This window comes from Spermophilus citellus (genome assembly GCF_964194105.1).
Source record: "Spermophilus citellus genome assembly, chromosome: 6".
Taxonomy (NCBI): Eukaryota; Metazoa; Chordata; class Mammalia; order Rodentia; family Sciuridae; genus Spermophilus; species Spermophilus citellus.
The window spans coordinates 49,265,698-49,290,693 of NC_138187.1; positions in this window are offsets into that span (position 1 = coordinate 49,265,698).

A 24,996-nucleotide genomic window follows, 5' to 3' on the forward strand; every position below is an offset into this window, starting at 1 on the left:
AGTGCTTAGGGCTACATCAAGAGGAAACAAACCATAGAGATAGAACGTGAAACTACTTTACTGTGTCAAGTTTCAAGAAGCTAGCACAAACCGTGTTGGATTTAGAGTTCCAGATACATCTATCAATATAGGAGAAAACAGAGTGAAACCTAAAAATTCAAACTGTTACTGGAAATGAACGCTTCAACGTAGAAGAACGAAATTTGGGGAACCAAGTCGCCTTAGTGTACTGATCATTACCTGAAAGTATCATCCAGTTTGGGTGAAAAAATATTTGCTGAGATTTCTGGAGATTCGTAATTTTTGGAAGCTTGGCAACCCCTTTCCATGAAAGTGTTTCTCGCCAGTCAGTGCTTAGGGCTACATCAAGAGGAAACAAAACATAGAGATAGAACGTGAAACTACTTTACTGTGTCAAGTTTCAAGAAGCTAGCACAAACCGTGTTGGATTTAGAGTTCCAAGTACATGTATCAATATAGGAGAAAACAGAGTGATACCTAAAAATTCAAACTGTTACTGGAAATGAACGCTTCAACGTAGAAGAACGAAATTTGGGGAACCAAGTCGCCTTAGTGTACTGGTCATTACCTGACAGTATCATCCAGTTTGGGTGAAAAAATATTTGCTGAGATTTCTGGAGATTCGTAATTTTTGGAAGCTTGGCAACCCCTTTCCATGAAAGTGTTTCTCGCCAGTCAGTGCTTAGGGCTACATCAAGAGGAAACAAACCATAGAGATAGAACGTGAAACTACTTTACTGTGTCAAGTTTCAAGAAGCTAGCACAAACCGTGTTGGATTTAGAGTTCCAAGTACATGTATCAATATAGGAGAAAACAGAGTGAAACCTAAAAATTCAAACTGTTACTGGAAATGAATGCTTCAACATAGAAGAACGAAATTTGGGGAACCAAGTCGCCTTAGTGTACTGATCATTACCTGAAAGTATCATCCAGTTTGGGTGAAAAAGTATTTGCTGAGATTTCTGGAGATTCGTAATTTTTGGAAGCTTGGCAACCCCTTTCCATGAAAGTGTTTCTCGCCAGTCACTGCTTAGGGCTAAATCAAGAGGAAACAAAACATAGAGATAGAACGTGAAACTACTTTACTGTGTCAAGTTTCAAGAAGCTAGCACAAACCGTGTTGGATTTAGAGTTCCAGATACATCTATCAATATAGGAGAAAACAGAGTGAAACCTAAAAATTCAAACTGTTACTGGATATGAACGCTTCAACATAGAAGAACGAAATTTGGGGAACCATGTCGCCTTAGTGTACTGATCATTACCTGAAAGTATCATCCAGTTTGGGTGAAAAAGTATTTGCTGAGATTTCTGGAGATTCGTAATTTTTGGAAGCTTGGCAACCCCTTTCCATGAAAGTGTTTCTCGCCAGTCACTGCTTAGGGCTACATCAAGAGGAAACAAAACATAGAGATAGAACGTGAAACTACTTTACTGTGTCAAGTTTCAAGAAGCTAGCACAAACCGTGTTGGATTTAGAGTTCCAGATACATCTATCAATATAGGAGAAAACAGAGTGAAACCTAAAAATTCAAACTGTTACTGGAAATGAACGCTTCAACATAGAAGAACGAAATTTGGGGAACCAAGTCGCCTTCGTGTACTGATCATTACCTGAACGTATCATCCAGTTTGGGTGAAAAAATATTTGCTGAGATTTCTGGAGATTCGTAATTTTTGGAAGCTGGGCAACCCCTTTCCATGAAAGTGTTTCTCGCCAGTCAGTGCTTAGGGCTACATCAAGAGGAAACAAAACATAGAGATAGAACGTGAAACTACTTTACTGTGTCAAGTTTCAAGAAGCTAGCACAAACCTTGTTGGATTTAGAGTTCCAAGTACATGTATCAATATAGGAGAAAACAGAGTGAAACCTAAAAATTCAAACTCTTACTGGAAATGAACGCTTCAACGTAGAAGAACGAAATTTGGGGAACCAAGTCGCCTTACTGTACTGATCATTACCTGAAAGTATCATCCAGTTTGGGTGAAAAAATATTTGCTGAGATTTCTGGAGATTCATAATTTTTGGAACCTTGGAATCCCCGTTCCATGAAAGTGTTTCTCGCCAGTCACTGCTTAGGGCTACATCAAGAGGAAACAAAACATAGAGATAGAACGTGAAACTACTTTACTGTGTCAAGTTTCAAGAAGCTAGCACAAACCGTGTTGGATTTAGAGTTCCAGATACATCTATCAATATAGGAGAAAACAGAGTGAAACCTAAAAATTCAAACTGTTACTGGAAATGAACGCTTCAACGTAGAAGAACGAAATTTGGGGAACCAAGTCGCCTTAGTGTACTGATCATTACCTGAAAGTATCATCCAGTTTGGGTGAAAAAATATTTGCTGAGATTTCTGGAGATTCGTAATTTTTGGAAGCTTGGCAACCCCTTTCCATGAAAGTGTTTCTCGCCAGTCAGTGCTTAGGGCTACATCAAGAGGAAACAAAACATAGAGATAGAACGTGAAACTACTTTACTGTGTCAAGTTTCAAGAAGCTAGCACAAACCGTGTTGGATTTAGAGTTCCAAGTACATGTATCAATATAGGAGAAAACAGAGTGATACCTAAAAATTCAAACTGTTACTGGAAATGAACGCTTCAACGTAGAAGAACGAAATTTGGGGAACCAAGTCGCCTTAGTGTACTGGTCATTACCTGACAGTATCATCCAGTTTGGGTGAAAAAATATTTGCTGAGATTTCTGGAGATTCGTAATTTTTGGAAGCTTGGCAACCCCTTTCCATGAAAGTGTTTCTCGCCAGTCAGTGCTTAGGGCTACATCAAGAGGAAACAAACCATAGAGATAGAACGTGAAACTACTTTACTGTGTCAAGTTTCAAGAAGCTAGCACAAACCGTGTTGGATTTAGAGTTCCAAGTACATGTATCAATATAGGAGAAAACAGAGTGAAACCTAAAAATTCAAACTGTTACTGGAAATGAATGCTTCAACATAGAAGAACGAAATTTGGGGAACCAAGTCGCCTTGGTGTACTGATCATTACCTGAAAGTATCATCCAGTTTGGGTGAAAAAGTATTTGCTGAGATTTCTGGAGATTCGTAATTTTTGGAAGCTTGGCAACCCCTTTCCATGAAAGTGTTTCTCGCCAGTCACTGCTTAGGGCTAAATCAAGAGGAAACAAAACATAGAGATAGAACGTGAAACTACTTTACTGTGTCAAGTTTCAAGAAGCTAGCACAAACCGTGTTGGATTTAGAGTTCCAGATACATCTATCAATATAGGAGAAAACAGAGTGAAACCTAAAAATTCAAACTGTTACTGGATATGAACGCTTCAACATAGAAGAACGAAATTTGGGGAACCATGTCGCCTTAGTGTACTGATCATTACCTGAAAGTATCATCCAGTTTGGGTGAAAAAGTATTTGCTGAGATTTCTGGAGATTCGTAATTTTTGGAAGCTTGGCAACCCCTTTCCATGAAAGTGTTTCTCGCCAGTCACTGCTTAGGGCTACATCAAGAGGAAACAAAACATAGAGATAGAACGTGAAACTACTTTACTGTGTCAAGTTTCAAGAAGCTAGCACAAACCGTGTTGGATTTAGAGTTCCAGATACATCTATCAATATAGGAGAAAACAGAGTGAAACCTAAAAATTCAAACTGTTACTGGAAATGAACGCTTCAACATAGAAGAACGAAATTTGGGGAACCAAGTCGCCTTCATGTACTGATCATTACCTGAACGTATCATCCAGTTTGGGTGAAAAAATATTTGCTGAGATTTCTGGAGATTCGTAATTTTTGGAAGCTGGGCAACCCCTTTCCATGAAAGTGTTTCTCGCCAGTCAGTGCTTAGGGCTACATCAAGAGGAAACAAAACATAGAGATAGAACGTGAAACTACTTTACTGTGTCAAGTTTCAAGAAGCTAGCACAAACCTTGTTGGATTTAGAGTTCCAAGTACATGTATCAATATAGGAGAAAACAGAGTGAAACCTAAAAATTCAAACTCTTACTGGAAATGAACGCTTCAACGTAGAAGAACGAAATTTGGGGAACCAAGTCGCCTTACTGTACTGATCATTACCTGAAAGTATCATCCAGTTTGGGTGAAAAAATATTTGCTGAGATTTCTGGAGATTCATAATTTTTGGAACCTTGGAATCCCCGTTCCATGAAAGTGTTTCTCGCCAGTCACTGCTTAGGGCTACATCAAGAGGAAACAAAACATAGAGATAGAACGTGAAACTACTTTACTGTGTCAAGTTTCAAGAAGCTAGCACAAACCGTGTTGGATTTAGAGTTCCAAGTACATGTATCAATATAGGAGAAAACAGAGTGAAACCTAAAAATTCAAACTGTTACTGGAAATGAACGCTTCAACATAGAAGAACGAAATTTGGGGAACCAAGTCGCCTTAGTGTACTGATCATTACCTGACAGTATCATCCAGTTTGGGTGAAAAAGTATTTGCTGAGATTTCTGGAGATTCGTAATTTTTGGAAGCTTGGCAACCCCTTTCGATGAAAGTGTTTCTCGCCAGTCACTGCTTAGGGCTACATCAAGAGGAAACAAAACATAGAGATAGAACGTGAAACTACTTTACTGTGTCAAGTTTCAAGAAGCTAGCACAAACCTTGTTGGATTTAGAGTTCCAGATACATCTATCAATATAGGAGAAAACAGAGTGAAACCTAAAAATTCAAACTGTTACTGGAAATGAACGCTTCAACATAGAAGAACGAAATTTGGGGAACCAAGTCGCCTTCGTGTACTGATCATTACCTGAAAGTATCATCCAGTTTGGGTGAAAAAATATTTGCTGAGATTTCTGGAGATTCGTAATTTTTGGAAGCTTGGCAACCCCTTTCCATGAAAGTGTTTCTCGCCAGTCAGGGCTTAGGGCTACAACAAGAGGAAACAAACCATAGAGATAGAACGTGAAACTACTTTACTGTGTCAAGTTTCAAGAAGCTAGCACAAACCGTGTTGGATTTAGAGTTCCAAGTACATGTATCAATATAGGAGAAAACAGAGTGATACCTAAAAATTCAAACTGGTACTGGAAATGAACGCTTCAACATAGAAGAACGAAATTTGGGGAACCAAGTCGCCTTAGTGTACTGGTCATTACCTGACAGTATCATCCAGTTTGGGTGAAAAAATATTTGCTGAGATTTCTGGAGATTCGTAATTTTTGGAAGCTTGGCAACCCCTTTCCATGAAAGTGTTTCTCGCCAGTCACTGCTTAGGGCTACATCAAGAGGAAACAAACCATAGAGATAGAACGTGAAACTACTTTACTGTGTCAAGTTTCAAGAAGCTAGCACAAACCGTGTTGGATTTAGAGTTCCAAGTACATGTATCAATATAGGAGAAAACAGAGTGAAACCTAAAAATTCAAACTGTTACTGGAAATGAATGCTTCAACATAGAAGAACGAAATTTGGGGAACCAAGTCGCCTTAGTGTACTGATCATTACCTGAAAGTATCATCCAGTTTGGGTGAAAAAGTATTTGCTGAGATTTCTGGAGATTCGTAATTTTTGGAAGCTTGGCAACCCCTTTCCATGAAAGTGTTTCTCGCCAGTCACTGCTTAGGGCTAAATCAAGAGGAAACAAAACATAGAGATAGAACGTGAAACTACTTTACTGTGTCAAGTTTCAAGAAGCTAGCACAAACCGTGTTGGATTTAGAGTTCCAGATACATCTATCAATATAGGAGAAAACAGAGTGAAACCTAAAAATTCAAACTGTTACTGGATATGAACGCTTCAACATAGAAGAACGAAATTTGGGGAACCATGTCGCCTTAGTGTACTGATCATTACCTGAAAGTATCATCCAGTTTGGGTGAAAAAGTATTTGCTGAGATTTCTGGAGATTCGTAATTTTTGGAAGCTTGGCAACCCCTTTCCATGAAAGTGTTTCTCGCCAGTCACTGCTTAGGGCTACATCAAGAGGAAACAAAACATAGAGATAGAACGTGAAACTACTTTACTGTGTCAAGTTTCAAGAAGCTAGCACAAACCGTGTTGGATTTAGAGTTCCAGATACATCTATCAATATAGGAGAAAACAGAGTGAAACCTAAAAATTCAAACTGTTACTGGAAATGAACGCTTCAACATAGAAGAACGAAATTTGGGGAACCAAGTCGCCTTCGTGTACTGATCATTACCTGAACGTATCATCCAGTTTGGGTGAAAAAATATTTGCTGAGATTTCTGGAGATTCGTAATTTTTGGAAGCTGGGCAACCCCTTTCCATGAAAGTGTTTCTCGCCAGTCAGTGCTTAGGGCTACATCAAGAGGAAACAAAACATAGAGATAGAACGTGAAACTACTTTACTGTGTCAAGTTTCAAGAAGCTAGCACAAACCTTGTTGGATTTAGAGTTCCAAGTACATGTATCAATATAGGAGAAAACAGAGTGAAACCTAAAAATTCAAACTCTTACTGGAAATGAACGCTTCAACGTAGAAGAACGAAATTTGGGGAACCAAGTTGCCTTACTGTACTGATCATTACCTGAAAGTATCATCCAGTTTGGGTGAAAAAATATTTGCTGAGATTTCTGGAGATTCATAATTTTTGGAACCTTGGAATCCCCGTTCCATGAAAGTGTTTCTCGCCAGTCACTGCTTAGGGCTACATCAAGAGGAAACAAAACATAGAGATAGAACGTGAAACTACTTTACTGTGTCAAGTTTCAAGAAGCTAGCACAAACCGTGTTGGATTTAGAGTTCCAGATACATCTATCAATATAGGAGAAAACAGAGTGAAACCTAAAAATTCAAACTGTTACTGGAAATGAACGCTTCAACGTAGAAGAACGAAATTTGGGGAACCAAGTCGCCTTAGTGTACTGATCATTACCTGAAAGTATCATCCAGTTTGGGTGAAAAAATATTTGCTGAGATTTCTGGAGATTCGTAATTTTTGGAAGCTTGGCAACCCCTTTCCATGAAAGTGTTTCTCGCCAGTCAGTGCTTAGGGCTACATCAAGAGGAAACAAAACATAGAGATAGAACGTGAAACTACTTTACTGTGTCAAGTTTCAAGAAGCTAGCACAAACCGTGTTGGATTTAGAGTTCCAAGTACATGTATCAATATAGGAGAAAACAGAGTGATACCTAAAAATTCAAACTGTTACTGGAAATGAACGCTTCAACGTAGAAGAACGAAATTTGGGGAACCAAGTCGCCTTAGTGTACTGGTCATTACCTGACAGTATCATCCAGTTTGGGTGAAAAAATATTTGCTGAGATTTCTGGAGATTCGTAATTTTTGGAAGCTTGGCAACCCCTTTCCATGAAAGTGTTTCTCGCCAGTCAGTGCTTAGGGCTACATCAAGAGGAAACAAACCATAGAGATAGAACGTGAAACTACTTTACTGTGTCAAGTTTCAAGAAGCTAGCACAAACCGTGTTGGATTTAGAGTTCCAAGTACATGTATCAATATAGGAGAAAACAGAGTGAAACCTAAAAATTCAAACTGTTACTGGAAATGAATGCTTCAACATAGAAGAACGAAATTTGGGGAACCAAGTCGCCTTGGTGTACTGATCATTACCTGAAAGTATCATCCAGTTTGGGTGAAAAAGTATTTGCTGAGATTTCTGGAGATTCGTAATTTTTGGAAGCTTGGCAACCCCTTTCCATGAAAGTGTTTCTCGCCAGTCACTGCTTAGGGCTAAATCAAGAGGAAACAAAACATAGAGATAGAACGTGAAACTACTTTACTGTGTCAAGTTTCAAGAAGCTAGCACAAACCGTGTTGGATTTAGAGTTCCAGATACATCTATCAATATAGGAGAAAACAGAGTGAAACCTAAAAATTCAAACTGTTACTGGATATGAACGCTTCAACATAGAAGAACGAAATTTGGGGAACCATGTCGCCTTAGTGTACTGATCATTACCTGAAAGTATCATCCAGTTTGGGTGAAAAAGTATTTGCTGAGATTTCTGGAGATTCGTAATTTTTGGAAGCTTGGCAACCCCTTTCCATGAAAGTGTTTCTCGCCAGTCACTGCTTAGGGCTACATCAAGAGGAAACAAAACATAGAGATAGAACGTGAAACTACTTTACTGTGTCAAGTTTCAAGAAGCTAGCACAAACCGTGTTGGATTTAGAGTTCCAGATACATCTATCAATATAGGAGAAAACAGAGTGAAACCTAAAAATTCAAACTGTTACTGGAAATGAACGCTTCAACATAGAAGAACGAAATTTGGGGAACCAAGTCGCCTTCGTGTACTGATCATTACCTGAACGTATCATCCAGTTTGGGTGAAAAAATATTTGCTGAGATTTCTGGAGATTCGTAATTTTTGGAAGCTGGGCAACCCCTTTCCATGAAAGTGTTTCTCGCCAGTCAGTGCTTAGGGCTACATCAAGAGGAAACAAAACATAGAGATAGAACGTGAAACTACTTTACTGTGTCAAGTTTCAAGAAGCTAGCACAAACCTTGTTGGATTTAGAGTTCCAAGTACATGTATCAATATAGGAGAAAACAGAGTGAAACCTAAAAATTCAAACTCTTACTGGAAATGAACGCTTCAACGTAGAAGAACGAAATTTGGGGAACCAAGTCGCCTTACTGTACTGATCATTACCTGAAAGTATCATCCAGTTTGGGTGAAAAAATATTTGCTGAGATTTCTGGAGATTCATAATTTTTGGAACCTTGGAATCCCCGTTCCATGAAAGTGTTTCTCGCCAGTCACTGCTTAGGGCTACATCAAGAGGAAACAAAACATAGAGATAGAACGTGAAACTACTTTACTGTGTCAAGTTTCAAGAAGCTAGCACAAACCGTGTTGGATTTAGAGTTCCAAGTACATGTATCAATATAGGAGAAAACAGAGTGAAACCTAAAAATTCAAACTGTTACTGGAAATGAACGCTTCAACATAGAAGAACGAAATTTGGGGAACCAAGTCGCCTTAGTGTACTGATCATTACCTGACAGTATCATCCAGTTTGGGTGAAAAAGTATTTGCTGAGATTTCTGGAGATTCGTAATTTTTGGAAGCTTGGCAACCCCTTTCGATGAAAGTGTTTCTCGCCAGTCACTGCTTAGGGCTACATCAAGAGGAAACAAAACATAGAGATAGAACGTGAAACTACTTTACTGTGTCAAGTTTCAAGAAGCTAGCACAAACCTTGTTGGATTTAGAGTTCCAGATACATCTATCAATATAGGAGAAAACAGAGTGAAACCTAAAAATTCAAACTGTTACTGGAAATGAACGCTTCAACATAGAAGAACGAAATTTGGGGAACCAAGTCGCCTTCGTGTACTGATCATTACCTGAAAGTATCATCCAGTTTGGGTGAAAAAATATTTGCTGAGATTTCTGGAGATTCGTAATTTTTGGAAGCTTGGCAACCCCTTTCCATGAAAGTGTTTCTCGCCAGTCAGGGCTTAGGGCTACAACAAGAGGAAACAAACCATAGAGATAGAACGTGAAACTACTTTACTGTGTCAAGTTTCAAGAAGCTAGCACAAACCGTGTTGGATTTAGAGTTCCAAGTACATGTATCAATATAGGAGAAAACAGAGTGATACCTAAAAATTCAAACTGGTACTGGAAATGAACGCTTCAACATAGAAGAACGAAATTTGGGGAACCAAGTCGCCTTAGTGTACTGGTCATTACCTGACAGTATCATCCAGTTTGGGTGAAAAAATATTTGCTGAGATTTCTGGAGATTCGTAATTTTTGGAAGCTTGGCAACCCCTTTCCATGAAAGTGTTTCTCGCCAGTCACTGCTTAGGGCTACATCAAGAGGAAACAAACCATAGAGATAGAACGTGAAACTACTTTACTGTGTCAAGTTTCAAGAAGCTAGCACAAACCGTGTTGGATTTAGAGTTCCAAGTACATGTATCAATATAGGAGAAAACAGAGTGAAACCTAAAAATTCAAACTGTTACTGGAAATGAACGCTTCAACATAGAAGAACGAAATTTGGGGAACCAAGTCGCCTTAGTGTACTGATCATTACCTGACAGTATCATCCAGTTTGGGTGAAAAAGTATTTGCTGAGATTTCTGGAGATTCGTAATTTTTGGAAGCTTGGCAACCCCTTTCCATGAAAGTGTTTCTCGCCAGTCACTGCTTAGGGCTACATCAAGAGGAAACAAAACATAGAGATAGAACGTGAAACTACTTTACTGTGTCAAGTTTCAAGAAGCTAGCACAAACCGTGTTGGATTTAGAGTTCCAGATACATCTATCAATATAGGAGAAAACAGAGTGAAACCTAAAAATTCAAACTGTTACTGGAAATGAACGCTTCAACATAGAAGAACGAAATTTGGGGAACCAAGTCGCCTTCGTGTACTGATCATTACCTGAAAGTATCATCCAGTTTGGGTGAAAAAATATTTGCTGAGATTTCTGGAGATTCGTAATTTTTGGAAGCTTGGCAACCCCTTTCCATGAAAGTGTTTCTCTCCAGTCAGTGCTTAGGGCTACATCAAGAGGAAACAAAACATAGAGATAGAACGTGAAACTACTTTACTTTGTCAAGTTTCAAGAAGCTAGCACAAACCGTGTTGGATTTAGAGTTCCAGATACATCTATCAATATAGGAGAAAACAGAGTGAAACCTAAAAATTCAAACTGTTACTGGAAATGAACGCTTCAACGTAGAAGAACGAAATTTGGGGAACCAAGTCGCCTTAGTGTACTGATCATTACCTGAAAGTATCATCCAGTTTGGGTGAAAAAATATTTGCTGAGATTTCTGGAGATTCGTAATTTTTGGAAGCTTGGCAACCCCTTTCCATGAAAGTGTTTCTCGCCAGTCAGTGCTTAGGGCTACATCAAGAGGAAACAAAACATAGAGATAGAACGTGAAACTACTTTACTGTGTCAAGTTTCAAGAAGCTAGCACAAACCTTGTTGGATTTAGAGTTCCAAGTACATGTATCAATATAGGAGAAAACAGAGTGAAACCTAAAAATTCAAACTGTTACTGGAAATGAACGCTTCAATGTAGAAGAACGAAATTTGGGGAACCAAGTCGCCTTAGTGTACTGATCATTACCTGAAAGTATCATCCAGTTTGGGTGAAAAAATATTTGCTGAGATTTCTGGAGATTCGTAATTTTTGGAACCTTGGAAACCCCGTTCCATGAAAGTGTTTCTCGCCAGTCACTGCTTAGGGCTACATCAAGAGGAAACAAAACATAGAGATAGAACGTGAAACTACTTTACTGTGTCAAGTTTCAAGAAGCTAGCACAAACCGTGTTGGATTTAGAGTTCCAAGTACATGTATCAATATAGGAGAAAACAGAGTGATACCTAAAAATTCAAAGTGTTACTGGAAATGAACGCTTCAACATAGAAGAACAAAATTTGGGGAACCAAGTCGCCTTAGTGTACTGATCATTACCTGACAATATCATCCAGTTTGGGTGAAAAAGTATTTGCTGAGATTTCTGGAGATTCGTAATTTTTGGAAGCTTGGCAACCCCTTTCCATGAAAGTGTTTCTCGCCAGTCACTGCTTAGGGCTACATCAAGAGGAAACAAAACATAGAGATAGAACGTGAAACTACTTTACTGTGTCAAGTTTCAAGAAGCTAGCACAAACCGTGTTGGATTTAGAGTTCCAGATACATCTATCAATATAGGAGAAAACAGAGTGAAACCTAAAAATTCAAACTGTTACTGGAAATGAACGCTTCAACATAGAAGAACGAAATTTGGGGAACCAAGTCGCCTTCGTGTACTGATCATTACCTGAAAGTATCATCCAGTTTGGGTGAAAAAATATTTGCTGAGATTTCTGGAGATTCGTAATTTTTGGAAGCTTGGCAACCCCTTTCCATGAAAGTGTTTCTCGCCAGTCAGTGCTTAGGGCTTCATCAAGAGGAAACAAACCATAGAGATAGAACGTGAAACTACTTTACTGTGTCAAGTTTCAAGAAGCTAGCACAAACCGTGTTGGATTTAGAGTTCCAAGTACATGTATCAATATAGGAGAAAACAGAGTGATACCTAAAAATTCAAACTGTTACTGGAAATGAACGCTTCAACGTAGAAGAACGAAATTTGGGGAACCAAGTCGCCTTAGTGTACTGGTCATTACCTGACAGTATCATCCAGTTTGGGTGAAAAAATATTTGCTGAGATTTCTGGAGATTCGTAATTTTTGGAAGCTTGGCAACCCCTTTCCATGAAAGTGTTTCTCGCCAGTCAGTGCTTAGGGCTACATCAAGAGGAAACAAAACATAGAGATAGAACGTGAAACTACTTTACTGTGTCAAGTTTCAAGAAGCTAGCACAAACCGTGTTGGATTTAGAGTTCCAAGTACATGTATCAATATAGGAGAAAACAGAGTGAAACCTAAAAATTCAAACTGTTACTGGAAATGAACGCTTCAACATAGAGAACGAAATTTGGGGAACCAAGTCGCCTTAGTGTACTGATCATTACCTGACAGTATCATCCAGTTTGGGTGAAAAAGTATTTGCTGAGATTTCTGGAGATTCGTAATTTTTGGAAGCTTGGCAACCCCTTTCCATGAGAGTGTTTCTCGCCAGTCATTGCTTAGGGCTACATCAAGAGGAAACAAAACATAGAGATAGAACGTGAAACTACTTTACTGTGTCAAGTTTCAAGAAGCTAGCACAAACCGTGTTGGATTTAGAGTTCCAGATACATCTATCAATATAGGAGAAAACAGAGTGAAACCTAAAAATTCAAACTGTTACTGGAAATGAACGCTTCAACATAGAAGAACGAAATTTGGGGAACCAAGTCGCCTTCGTGTACTGATCATTACCTGAAAGTATCATCCAGTTTGGGTGAAAAAATATTTGCTGAGATTTCTGGAGATTCGTAATTTTTGGAAGCTTGGCAACCCCTTTCCATGAAAGTGTTTCTCTCCAGTCAGTGCTTAGGGCTACATCAAGAGGAAAAAAACCATAGAGATAGAACGTGAAACTACTTTACTGTGTCAAGTTTCAAGAAGCTAGCACAAACCGTGTTGGATTTAGAGTTCCAGATACATCTATCAATATAGGAGAAAACAGAGTGAAACCTAAAAATTCAAACTGTTACTGGAAATGAACGCTTCAACGTTGAAGAACGAAATTTGGGGAACCAAGTCACCTTAGTGTACTGATCATTACCTGAAAGTATCATCCAGTTTGGGTGAAAAAATATTTGCTGAGATTTCTGGAGATTCGTAATTTTTGGAAGCTTGGCAACCCCTTTCCATGAAAGTGTTTCTCGCCAGTCAGTGCTTAGGGCTACATCAAGAGGAAACAAAACATAGAGATAGAACGTGAAACTACTTTACTGTGTCAAGTTTCAAGAAGCTAGCACAAACCGTGTTGGATTTAGAGTTCCAAGTACATGTATCAATATAGGAGAAAACAGAGTGAAACCTAAAAATTCAAACTGTTACTGGAAATGAACGCTTCAACGTAGAAGAACGAAATTTGGGGAACCAAGTCGCCTTAGTGTACTGATCATTACCTGAAAGTATCATCCAGTGTGGGTGAAAAAATATTTGCTGAGATTTCTGGAGATTCGTAATTTTTGGAACCTTGGAAACCCCGTTCCATGAAAGTGTTTCTCGCCAGTCACTGCTTAGGGCTACATCAAGAGGAAACAAAACATAGAGATAGAACGTGAAACTACTTTACTGTGTCAAGTTTCAAGAAGCTAGCACAAACCGTGTTGGATTTAGAGTTCCAAGTACATGTATCAATATAGGAGAAAACAGAGTGATACCTAAAAATTCAAAGTGTTACTGGAAATGAACGCTTCAACATAGAAGAACGAAATTTGGGGAACCAAGTCGCCTTAGTGTACTGATCATTACCTGACAGTATCATCCAGTTTGGGTGAAAAAGTATTTGCTGAGATTTCTGGAGATTCGTAATTTTTGGAAGCTTGGCAACCCCTTTCCATGAAAGTGTTTCTCGCCAGTCACTGCTTAGGGCTACATCAAGAGGAAACAAAACATAGAGATAGAACGTGAAACTACTTTACTGTGTCAAGTTTCAAGAAGCTAGCACAAACCGTGTTGGATTTAGAGTTCCAAGTACATGTATCAATATAGGAGAAAACAGAGTGATACCTAAAAATTCAAACTGGTACTGGAAATGAACGCTTCAACATAGAAGAACGAAATTTGGGGAACCAAGTCGCCTTAGTGTACTGGTCATTACCTGACAGTATCATCCAGTTTGGGTGAAAAAATATTTGCTGAGATTTCTGGAGATTCGTAATTTTTGGAAGCTTGGCAACCCCTTTCCATGAAAGTGTTTCTCGCCAGTCAGTGCTTAGGGCTACATCAAGAGGAAACAAACCATAGAGATAGAACGTGAAACTACTTTACTGTGTCAAGTTTCAAGAAGCTAGCACAAACCGTGTTGGATTTAGAGTTCCAAGTACATGTATCAATATAGGAGAAAACAGAGTGAAACCTAAAAATTCAAACTGTTACTGGAAATGAACGCTTCAACATAGAAGAACGAAATTTGGGGAACCAAGTCGCCTTAGTGTACTGATCATTACCTGACAGTATCATCCAGTTTGGGTGAAAAAGTATTTGCTGAGATTTCTGGAGATTCGTAATTTTTGGAAGCTTGGCAACCCCTTTCCATGAAAGTGTTTCTCGCCAGTCACTGCTTAGGGCTACATCAAGAGGAAACAAAACAGAGATAGAACGTGAAACTACTTTACTGTGTCAAGTTTCAAGAAGCTAGCACAAACCGTGTTGGATTTAGAATTCCAGATACATCTATCAATATAGGAGAAAACAGAGTGAAACCTAAAAATTCAAACTGTTACTGGAAATGAACGCTTCAACATAGAAGAACGAAATTTGGGGAACCAAGTCGCCTTCGTGTACTGATCATTACCTGAAAGTATCATCCAGTTTGGGTGAAAAAATATTTGCTGAGATTTCTGGAGATTCGTAATTTTTGGAAGCTTGGCAACCCCTTTCCATGAAAGTGTTTCTCTCCAGTCAGTGCTTAGGGCTACATCAAGAGGAAACAAACCATAGAGATAGAACGTGAAACTACTTTACTGTGTCAAGTTTCAAGAAGCTAGCACAAACCGTGTTGGATTTAGAGTTCCAGATACATCTATCAATATAGGAGAAAACAGAGTGAAACCTAAAAATTCAAACTGTTACTGGAAATGAACGCTTCAACGTAGAAGAACGAAATTTGGGGAACCAAGTCACCTTAGTGTACTGATCATTACCTGAAAGTATCATCCAGTTTGGGTGAAAAAATATTTGCTGAGATTTCTGGAGATTCGTAATTTTTGGAAGCTTGGCAACCCCTTTCCATGAAAGTGTTTCTCGCCAGTCAGTGCTTAGGGCTACATCAAGAGGAAACAAAACATAGAGATAGAACGTGAAACTACTTTACTGTGTCAAGTTTCAAGAAGCTAGCACAAACCGTGTTGGATTTAGAGTTCCAGATACATCTATCAATATAGGAGAAAACAGAGTGAAACCTAAAAATTCAAACTGTTACTGGAAATGAACGCTTCAACATAGAAGAACGAAATTTGGGGAACCAAGTCGCCTTCGTGTACTGATCATTACCTGAACGTATCATCCAGTTTGGGTGAAAAAATATTTGCTGAGATTTCTGGAGATTCGTAATTTTTGGAAGCTGGGCAACCCCTTTCCATGAAAGTGTTTCTCGCCAGTCACTGCTTAGGGCTACATCAAGAGGAAACAAACCATAGAGATAGAACGTGAAACTACTTTACTGTGTCAAGTTTCAAGAAGCTAGCACAAACCGTGTTGGATTTAGAGTTCCAAGTACATGTATCAATATAGGAGAAAACAGAGTGAAACCTAAAAATTCAAACTGTTACTGGAAATGAACGCTTCAACATAGAAGAACGAAATTTGGGGAACCAAGTCGCCTTAGTGTACTGATCATTACCTGACAGTATCATCCAGTTTGGGTGAAAAAGTATTTGCTGAGATTTCTGGAGATTCGTAATTTTTGGAAGCTTGGCAACCCCTTTCCATGAAAGTGTTTCTCTCCAGTCAGTGCTTAGGGCTACATCAAGAGGAAACAAACCATAGAGATAGAACGTGAAACTACTTTACTGTGTCAAGTTTCAAGAAGCTAGCACAAACCGTGTTGGATTTAGAGTTCCAGATACATCTATCAATATAGGAGAAAACAGAGTGAAACCTAAAAATTCAAACTGTTACTGGAAATGAACGCTTCAACGTAGAAGAACGAAATTTGGGGAACCAAGTCGCCTTAGTGTACTGATCATTACCTGAAAGTATCATCCAGTTTGGGTGAAAAAATATTTGCTGAGATTTCTGGAGATTCGTAATTTTTGGAAGCTTGGCAACCCCTTTCCATGAAAGTGTTTCTCGCCAGTCAGTGCTTAGGGCTACATCAAGAGGAAACAAAACATAGAGATAGAACGTGAAACTACTTTACTGTGTCAAGTTTCAAGAAGCTAGCACAAACCGTGTTGGATTTAGAGTTCCAAGTACATGTATCAATATAGGAGAAAACAGAGTGATACCTAAAAATTCAAACTGTTACTGGAAATGAACGCTTCAACGTAGAAGAACGAAATTTGGGGAACCAAGTCGCCTTAGTGTACTGGTCATTACCTGACAGTATCATCCAGTTTGGGTGAAAAAATATTTGCTGAGATTTCTGGAGATTCGTAATTTTTGGAAGCTTGGCAACCCCTTTCCATGAAAGTGTTTCTCGCCAGTCAGTGCTTAGGGCTACATCAAGAGGAAACAAACCATAGAGATAGAACGTGAAACTACTTTACTGTGTCAAGTTTCAAGAAGCTAGCACAAACCGTGTTGGATTTAGAGTTCCAAGTACATGTATCAATATAGGAGAAAACAGAGTGAAACCTAAAAATTCAAACTGTTACTGGAAATGAATGCTTCAACATAGAAGAACGAAATTTGGGGAACCAAGTCGCCTTAGTGTACTGATCATTACCTGAAAGTATCATCCAGTTTGGGTGAAAAAGTATTTGCTGAGATTTCTGGAGATTCGTAATTTTTGGAAGCTTGGCAACCCCTTTCCATGAAAGTGTTTCTCGCCAGTCACTGCTTAGGGCTAAATCAAGAGGAAACAAAACATAGAGATAGAACGTGAAACTACTTTACTGTGTCAAGTTTCAAGAAGCTAGCACAAACCGTGTTGGATTTAGAGTTCCAGATACATCTATCAATATAGGAGAAAACAGAGTGAAACCTAAAAATTCAAACTGTTACTGGATATGAACGCTTCAACATAGAAGAACGAAATTTGGGGAACCATGTCGCCTTAGTGTACTGATCATTACCTGAAAGTATCATCCAGTTTGGGTGAAAAAGTATTTGCTGAGATTTCTGGAGATTCGTAATTTTTGGAAGCTTGGCAACCCCTTTCCATGAAAGTGTTTCTCGCCAGTCACTGCTTAGGGCTACATCAAGAGGAAACAAAACATAGAGATAGAACGTGAAACTACTTTACTGTGTCAAGTTTCAAGAAGCTAGCACAAACCGTGTTGGATTTAGAGTTCCAGATACATCTATCAATATAGGAGAAAACAGAGTGAAACCTAAAAATTCAAACTGTTACTGGAAATGAACGCTTCAACATAGAAGAACGAAATTTGGGGAACCAAGTCGCCTTCGTGTACTGATCATTACCTGAACGTATCATCCAGTTTGGGTGAAAAAATATTTGCTGAGATTTCTGGAGATTCGTAATTTTTGGAAGCTGGGCAACCCCTTTCCATGAAAGTGTTTCTCGCCAGTCAGTGCTTAGGGCTACATCAAGAGGAAACAAAACATAGAGATAGAACGTGAAACTACTTTACTGTGTCAAGTTTCAAGAAGCTAGCACAAACCTTGTTGGATTTAGAGTTCCAAGTACATGTATCAATATAGGAGAAAACAGAGTGAAACCTAAAAATTCAAACTCTTACTGGAAATGAACGCTTCAACGTAGAAGAACGAAATTTGGGGAACCAAGTCGCCTTACTGTACTGATCATTACCTGAAAGTATCATCCAGTTTGGGTGAAAAAATATTTGCTGAGATTTCTGGAGATTCATAATTTTTGGAACCTTGGAATCCCCGTTCCATGAAAGTGTTTCTCGCCAGTCACTGCTTAGGGCTACATCAAGAGGAAACAAAACATAGAGATAGAACGTGAAACTACTTTACTGTGTCAAGTTTCAAGAAGCTAGCACAAACCGTGTTGGATTTAGAGTTCCAAGTACATGTATCAATATAGGAGAAAACAGAGTGAAACCTAAAAATTCAAACTGTTACTGGAAATGAACGCTTCAACATAGAAGAACAAAATTTGGGGAACCAAGTCGCCTTAGTGTACTGATCATTACCTGACAGTATCATCCAGTTTGGGTGAAAAAGTATTTGCTGAGATTTCTGGAGATTCGTAATTTTTGGAAGCTTGGCAACCCCTTTCGATGAAAGTGTTTCTCGCCAGTCACTGCTTAGGGCTACATCAAGAGGAAACAAAACATAGAGATAGAACGTGAAACTACTTTACTGTGTCAAGTTTCAAGAAGCTAGCACAAACCGTGTTGGATTTAGAGTTCCAGATACATCTATCAATATAGGAGAAAACAGAGTGAAACCTAAAAATTCAAACTGTTACTGGAAATGAACGCTTCAACATAGAAGAACGAAATTTGGGGAACCAAGTCGCCTTCGTGTACTGATCATTACCTGAAAGTATCATCCAGTTTGGGTGAAAAAATATTTGCTGAGATTTCTGGAGATTCGTAATTTTTGGAAGCTTGGCAACCCCTTTCCATGAAAGTGTTTCTCGCCAGTCAGGGCTTAGGGCTACAACAAGAGGAAACAAACCATAGAGATAGAACGTGAAACTACTTTACTGTGTCAAGTTTCAAGAAGCTAGCACAAACCGTGTTGGATTTAGAGTTCCAAGTACATGTATCAATATAGGAGAAAACAGAGTGATACCTAAAAATTCAAACTGGTACTGGAAATGAACGCTTCAACATAGAAGAACGAAATTTGGGGAACCAAGTCGCCTTAGTGTACTGGTCATTACCTGACAGTATCATCCAGTTTGGGTGAAAAAATATTTGCTGAGATTTCTGGAGATTCGTAATTTTTGGAAGCTTGGCAACCCCTTTCCATGAAAGTGTTTCTCGCCAGTCAGTGCTTAGGGCTACATCAAGAGGAAACAAACCATAGAGATAGAACGTGAAACTACTTTACTGTGTCAAGTTTCAAGAAGCTAGCACAAACCGTGTTGGATTTAGAGTTCCAAGTACATGTATCAATATAGGAGAAAACAGAGTGAAACCTAAAAATTCAAACTGTTACTGGAAATGAACGCTTCAACATAGAAGAACGAAATTTGGGGAACCAAGTCGCCTTAGTGTACTGATCATTACCTGACAGTATCATCCAGTTTGGGTGAAAAAGTATTTGCTGAGATTTCTGGAGATTCGTAATTTTTGGAAGCTTGGCAACCCCTTTCCATGAAAGTGTTTCTCGCCAGTCACTGCTTAGGGCTACATCAAGAGGAAACAAAACATAGAGATAGAACGTGAAACTACTTTACTGTGTCAAGTTTCAAGAAGCTAGCACAAACCGTGTTGGATTTAGAGTTCCAGATACATCTATCAATATAGGAGAAAACAGAGTGAAACCTAAAAATTCAAACTGTTACTGGAAATGAACGCTTCAACATAGAAGAACGAAATTTGGGGAACCAAGTCGCCTTCGTGTACTGATCATTACCTGAAAGTATCATCCAGTTTGGGTGAAAAAATATTTGCTGAGATTTCTGGAGATTCGTAATTTTTGGAAGCTTGGCAACCCCTTTCCATGAAAGTGTTTCTCTCCAGTCAGTGCTTAGGGCTACATCAAGAGGAAACAAAACATAGAGATAGAACGTGAAACTACTTTACTTTGTCAAGTTTCAAGAAGCTAGCACAAACCGTGTTGGATTTAGAGTTCCAGATACATCTATCAATATAGGAGAAAACAGAGTGAAACCTAAAAATTCAAACTGTTACTGGAAATGAACGCTTCAACGTAGAAGAACGAAATTTGGGGAACCAAGTCGCCTTAGTGTACTGATCATTACCTGAAAGTATCATCCAGTTTGGGTGAAAAAATATTTGCTGAGATTTCTGGAGATTCGTAATTTTTGGAAGCTTGGCAACCCCTTTCCATGAAAGTGTTTCTCGCCAGTCAGTGCTTAGGGCTACATCAAGAGGAAACAAAACATAGAGATAGAACGTGAAACTACTTTACTGTGTCAAGTTTCAAGAAGCTAGCACAAACCTTGTTGGATTTAGAGTTCCAAGTACATGTATCAATATAGGAGAAAACAGAGTGAAACCTAAAAATTCAAACTGTTACTGGAAATGAACGCTTCAACGTAGAAGAACGAAATTTGGGGAACCAAGTCGCCTTAGTGTACTGATCATTACCTGAAAGTATCATCCAGTTTGGGTGAAAAAATATTTGCTGAGATTTCTGGAGATTCGTAATTTTTGGAACCTTGGAAACCCCGTTCCATGAAAGTGTTTCTCGCCAGTCACTGCTTAGGGCTACATCAAGAGGAAACAAAACATAGAGATAGAACGTGAAACTACTTTACTGTGTCAAGTTTCAAGAAGCTAGCACAAACCGTGTTGGATTTAGAGTTCCAAGTACATGTATCAATATAGGAGAAAACAGAGTGATACCTAAAAATTCAAAGTGTTACTGGAAATGAACGCTTCAACATAGAAGAACAAAATTTGGGGAACCAAGTCGCCTTAGTGTACTGATCATTACCTGACAGTATCATCCAGTTTGGGTGAAAAAGTACTTGCTGAGATTTCTGGAGATTCGTAATTTTTGGAAGCTTGGCAACCCCTTTCCATGAAAGTGTTTCTCGCCAGTCACTGCTTAGGGCTACATCAAGAGGAAACAAAACATAGAGATAGAACGTGAAACTACTTTACTGTGTCAAGTTTCAAGAAGCTAGCACAAACCGTGTTGGATTTAGAGTTCCAGATACATCTATCAATATAGGAGAAAACAGAGTGAAACCTAAAAATTCAAACTGTTACTGGAAATGAACGCTTCAACATAGAAGAACGAAATTTGGGGAACCAAGTCGCCTTCGTGTACTGATCATTACCTGAAAGTATCATCCAGTTTGAGTGAAAAAATATTTGCTGAGATTTCTGGAGATTCGTAATTTTTGGAAGCTTGGCAACCCCTTTCCATGAAAGTGTTTCTCGCCAGTCAGTGCTTAGGGCTACATCAAGAGGAAACAAACCATAGAGATAGAACGTGAAACTACTTTACTGTGTCAAGTTTCAAGAAGCTAGCACAAACCGTGTTGGATTTAGAGTTCCAAGTACATGTATCAATATAGGAGAAAACAGAGTGATACCTAAAAATTCAAACTGGTACTGGAAATGAACGCTTCAACATAGAAGAACGAAATTTGGGGAACCAAGTCGCCTTAGTGTACTGGTCATTACCTGACAGTATCATCCAGTTTGGGTGAAAAAATATTTGCTGAGATTTCTGGAGATTCGTAATTTTTGGAAGCTTGGCAACCCCTTTCCATGAAAGTGTTTCTCGCCAGTCAGTGCTTAGGGCTACATCAAGAGGAAACAAAACATAGAGATAGAACGTGAAACTACTTTACTGTGTCAAGTTTCAAGAAGCTAGCACAAACCGTGTTGGATTTAGAGTTCCAAGTACATGTATCAATATAGGAGAAAACAGAGTGAAACCTAAAAATTCAAACTGTTACTGGAAATGAACGCTTCAACATAGAAGAACGAAATTTGGGGAACCAAGTCGCCTTAGTGTACTGATCATTACCTGACAGTATCATCCAGTTTGGGTGAAAAAGTATTTGCTGAGATTTCTGGAGATTCGTAATTTTTGGAAGCTTGGCAACCCCTTTCCATGAAAGTGTTTCTCGCCAGTCACTGCTTAGGGCTACATCAAGAGGAAACAAAACATAGAGATAGAACGTGAAACTACTTTACTGTGTCAAGTTTCAAGAAGCTAGCACAAACCGTGTTGGATTTAGAGTTCCAGATACATCTATCAATATAGGAGAAAACAGAGTGAAACCTAAAAATTCAAACTGTTACTGGAAATGAACGCTTCAACATAGAAGAACGAAATTTGGGGAACCAAGTCGCCTTCGTGTACTGATCATTACCTGAAAGTATCATCCAGTTTGGGTGAAAAAATATTTGCTGAGATTTCTGGAGATTCGTAATTTTTGGAAGCTTGGCAACCCCTTTCCATGAAAGTGTTTCTCTCCAGTCAGTGCTTAGGGCTACATCAAGAGGAAAAAAACCATAGAGATAGAACGTGAAACTACTTTACTGTGTCAAGTTTCAAGAAGCTAGCACAAACCGTGTTGGATTTAGAGTTCCAGATACATCTATCAATATAGGAGAAAACAGAGTGAAACCTAAAAATTCAAACTGTTACTGGAAATGAACGCTTCAACGTAGAAGAACGAAATTTGGGGAACCAAGTCACCTTAGTGTACTGATCATTACCTGAAAGTATCATCCAGTTTGGGTGAAAAAATATTTGCTGAGATTTCTGGAGATTCGTAATTTTTGGAAGCTTGGCAACCCCTTTCCATGAAAGTGTTTCTCGCCAGTCACTGCTTAGGGCTACATCAAGAGGAAACAAAACATAGAGATAGAACGTGAAACTACTTTACTGTGTCAAGTTTCAAGAAGCTAGCACAAACCGTGTTGGATTTAGAGTTCCAAGTACATGTATCAATATAGGAGAAAACAGAGTGAAACCTAAAAATTCAAACTGTTACTGGAAATGAATGCTTCAACATAGAAGAACGAAATTTGGGGAACCAAGTCGCCTTAGTGTACTGATCATTACCTGAAAGTATCATCCAGTTTGGGTGAAAAAGTATTTGCTGAGATTTCTGGAGATTCGTAATTTTTGGAAGCTTGGCAACCCCTTTCCATGAAAGTGTTTCTCGCCAGTCACTGCTTAGGGCTAAATCAAGAGGAAACAAAACATAGAGATAGAACGTGAAACTACTTTACTGTGTCAAGTTTCAAGAAGCTAGCACAAACCGTGTTGGATTTAGAGTTCCAGATACATCTATCAATATAAGAGAAAACAGAGTGAAACCTAAAAATTCAAACTGTTACTGGAAATGAACGCTTCAACATAGAAGAACGAAATTTGGGGAACCAAGTCGCCTTCGTGTACTGATCATTACCTGAAAGTATCATCCAGTTTGGGTGAAAAAATATTTGCTGAGATTTCTGGAGATTCATAATTTTTGGAAGCTTGGCAACCCCTTTCCATGAAAGTGTTTCTCTCCAGTCAGTGCTTAGGGCTACATCAAGAGGAAACAAACCGTAGTGATAGAACGTGAAACTACTTTACTGTGTCAAGTTTCAAGAAGCTAGCACAAACCGTGTTGGATTTAGAGTTCCAAATACATCTATCAATATAGGAGAAAACAGAGTGAAACCTAAAAATTCAAACTGTTACTGGAAATGAACGCTTCAACGTAGAAGAACGAAATTTGGGGAACCAAGTCGCCTTAGTGTACTGATCATTACCTGAAAGTATCATCCAGTTTGGGTGAAAAAATATTTGCTGAGATTTCTGGAGATTCGTAATTTTTGGAAGCTTGGCAACCCCTTTCCATGAAAGTGTTTCTCGCCAGTCATTGCTTAGGGCTACATCAAGAGGAAACAAAACATAGAGATAGAACGTGAAACTCCTTTACTGTGTCAAGTTTCAAGAAGCTAGCACAAACCTTGTTGGATTTAGAGTTCCAAGTACATGTATCAATATAGGAGAAAACAGAGTGAAACCTAAAAATTCAAACTGTTACTGGAAATGAACGCTTCAACGTAGAAGAACGAAATTTGGGGAACCAAGTCGCCTTAGTGTACTGATCATTACCTGAAAGTATCATCCAGTGTGGGTGAAAAAATATTTGCTGAGATTTCTGGAGATTCGTAATTTTTGGAACCTTGGAAACCCCGTTCCATGAAAGTGTTTCTCGCCAGTCACTGCTTAGGGCTACATCAAGAGGAAACAAAACATAGAGATAGAACGTGAAACTACTTTACTGTGTCAAGTTTCAAGAAGCTAGCACAAACCGTGTTGGATTTAGAGTTCCAAGTACATGTATCAATATAGGAGAAAACAGAGTGATACCTAAAAATTCAAAGTGTTACTGGAAATGAACGCTTCAACATAGAAGAACGAAATTTGGGGAACCAAGTCGCCTTAGTGTACTGATCATTACCTGACAGTATCATCCAGTTTGGGTGAAAAAGTATTTGCTGAGATTTCTGGAGATTCGTAATTTTTGGAAGCTTGGCAACCCCTTTCCATGAAAGTGTTTCTCGCCAGTCACTGCTTAGGGCTACATCAAGAGGAAACAAAACATAGAGATAGAACGTGAAACTACTTTACTGTGTCAAGTTTCAAGAAGCTAGCACAAACCGTGTTGGATTTAGAGTTCCAGATACATCTATCAATATAGGAGAAAACAGAGTGAAACCTAAAAATTCAAACTGTTACTGGAAATGAACGCTTCAACATAGAAGAACGAAATTTGGGGAACCAAGTCGCCTTCGTGTACTGATCATTACCTGAAAGTATCATCCAGTTTGGGTGAAAAAATATTTGCTGAGATTTCTGGAGATTCGTAATTTTTGGAAGCTTGGCAACCCCTTTCCATGAAAGTGTTTCTCTCCAGTCAGTGCTTAGGGCTACATCAAGAGGAAACAAACCATAGAGATAGAACGTGAAACTACTTTACTGTGTCAAGTTTCAAGAAGCTAGCACAAACCGTGTTGGATTTAGAGTTCCAGATACATCTATCAATATAGGAGAAAACAGAGTGAAACCTAAAAATTCAAACTGTTACTGGAAATGAACGCTTCAACATAGAAGAACGAAATTTGGGGAACCAAGTCGC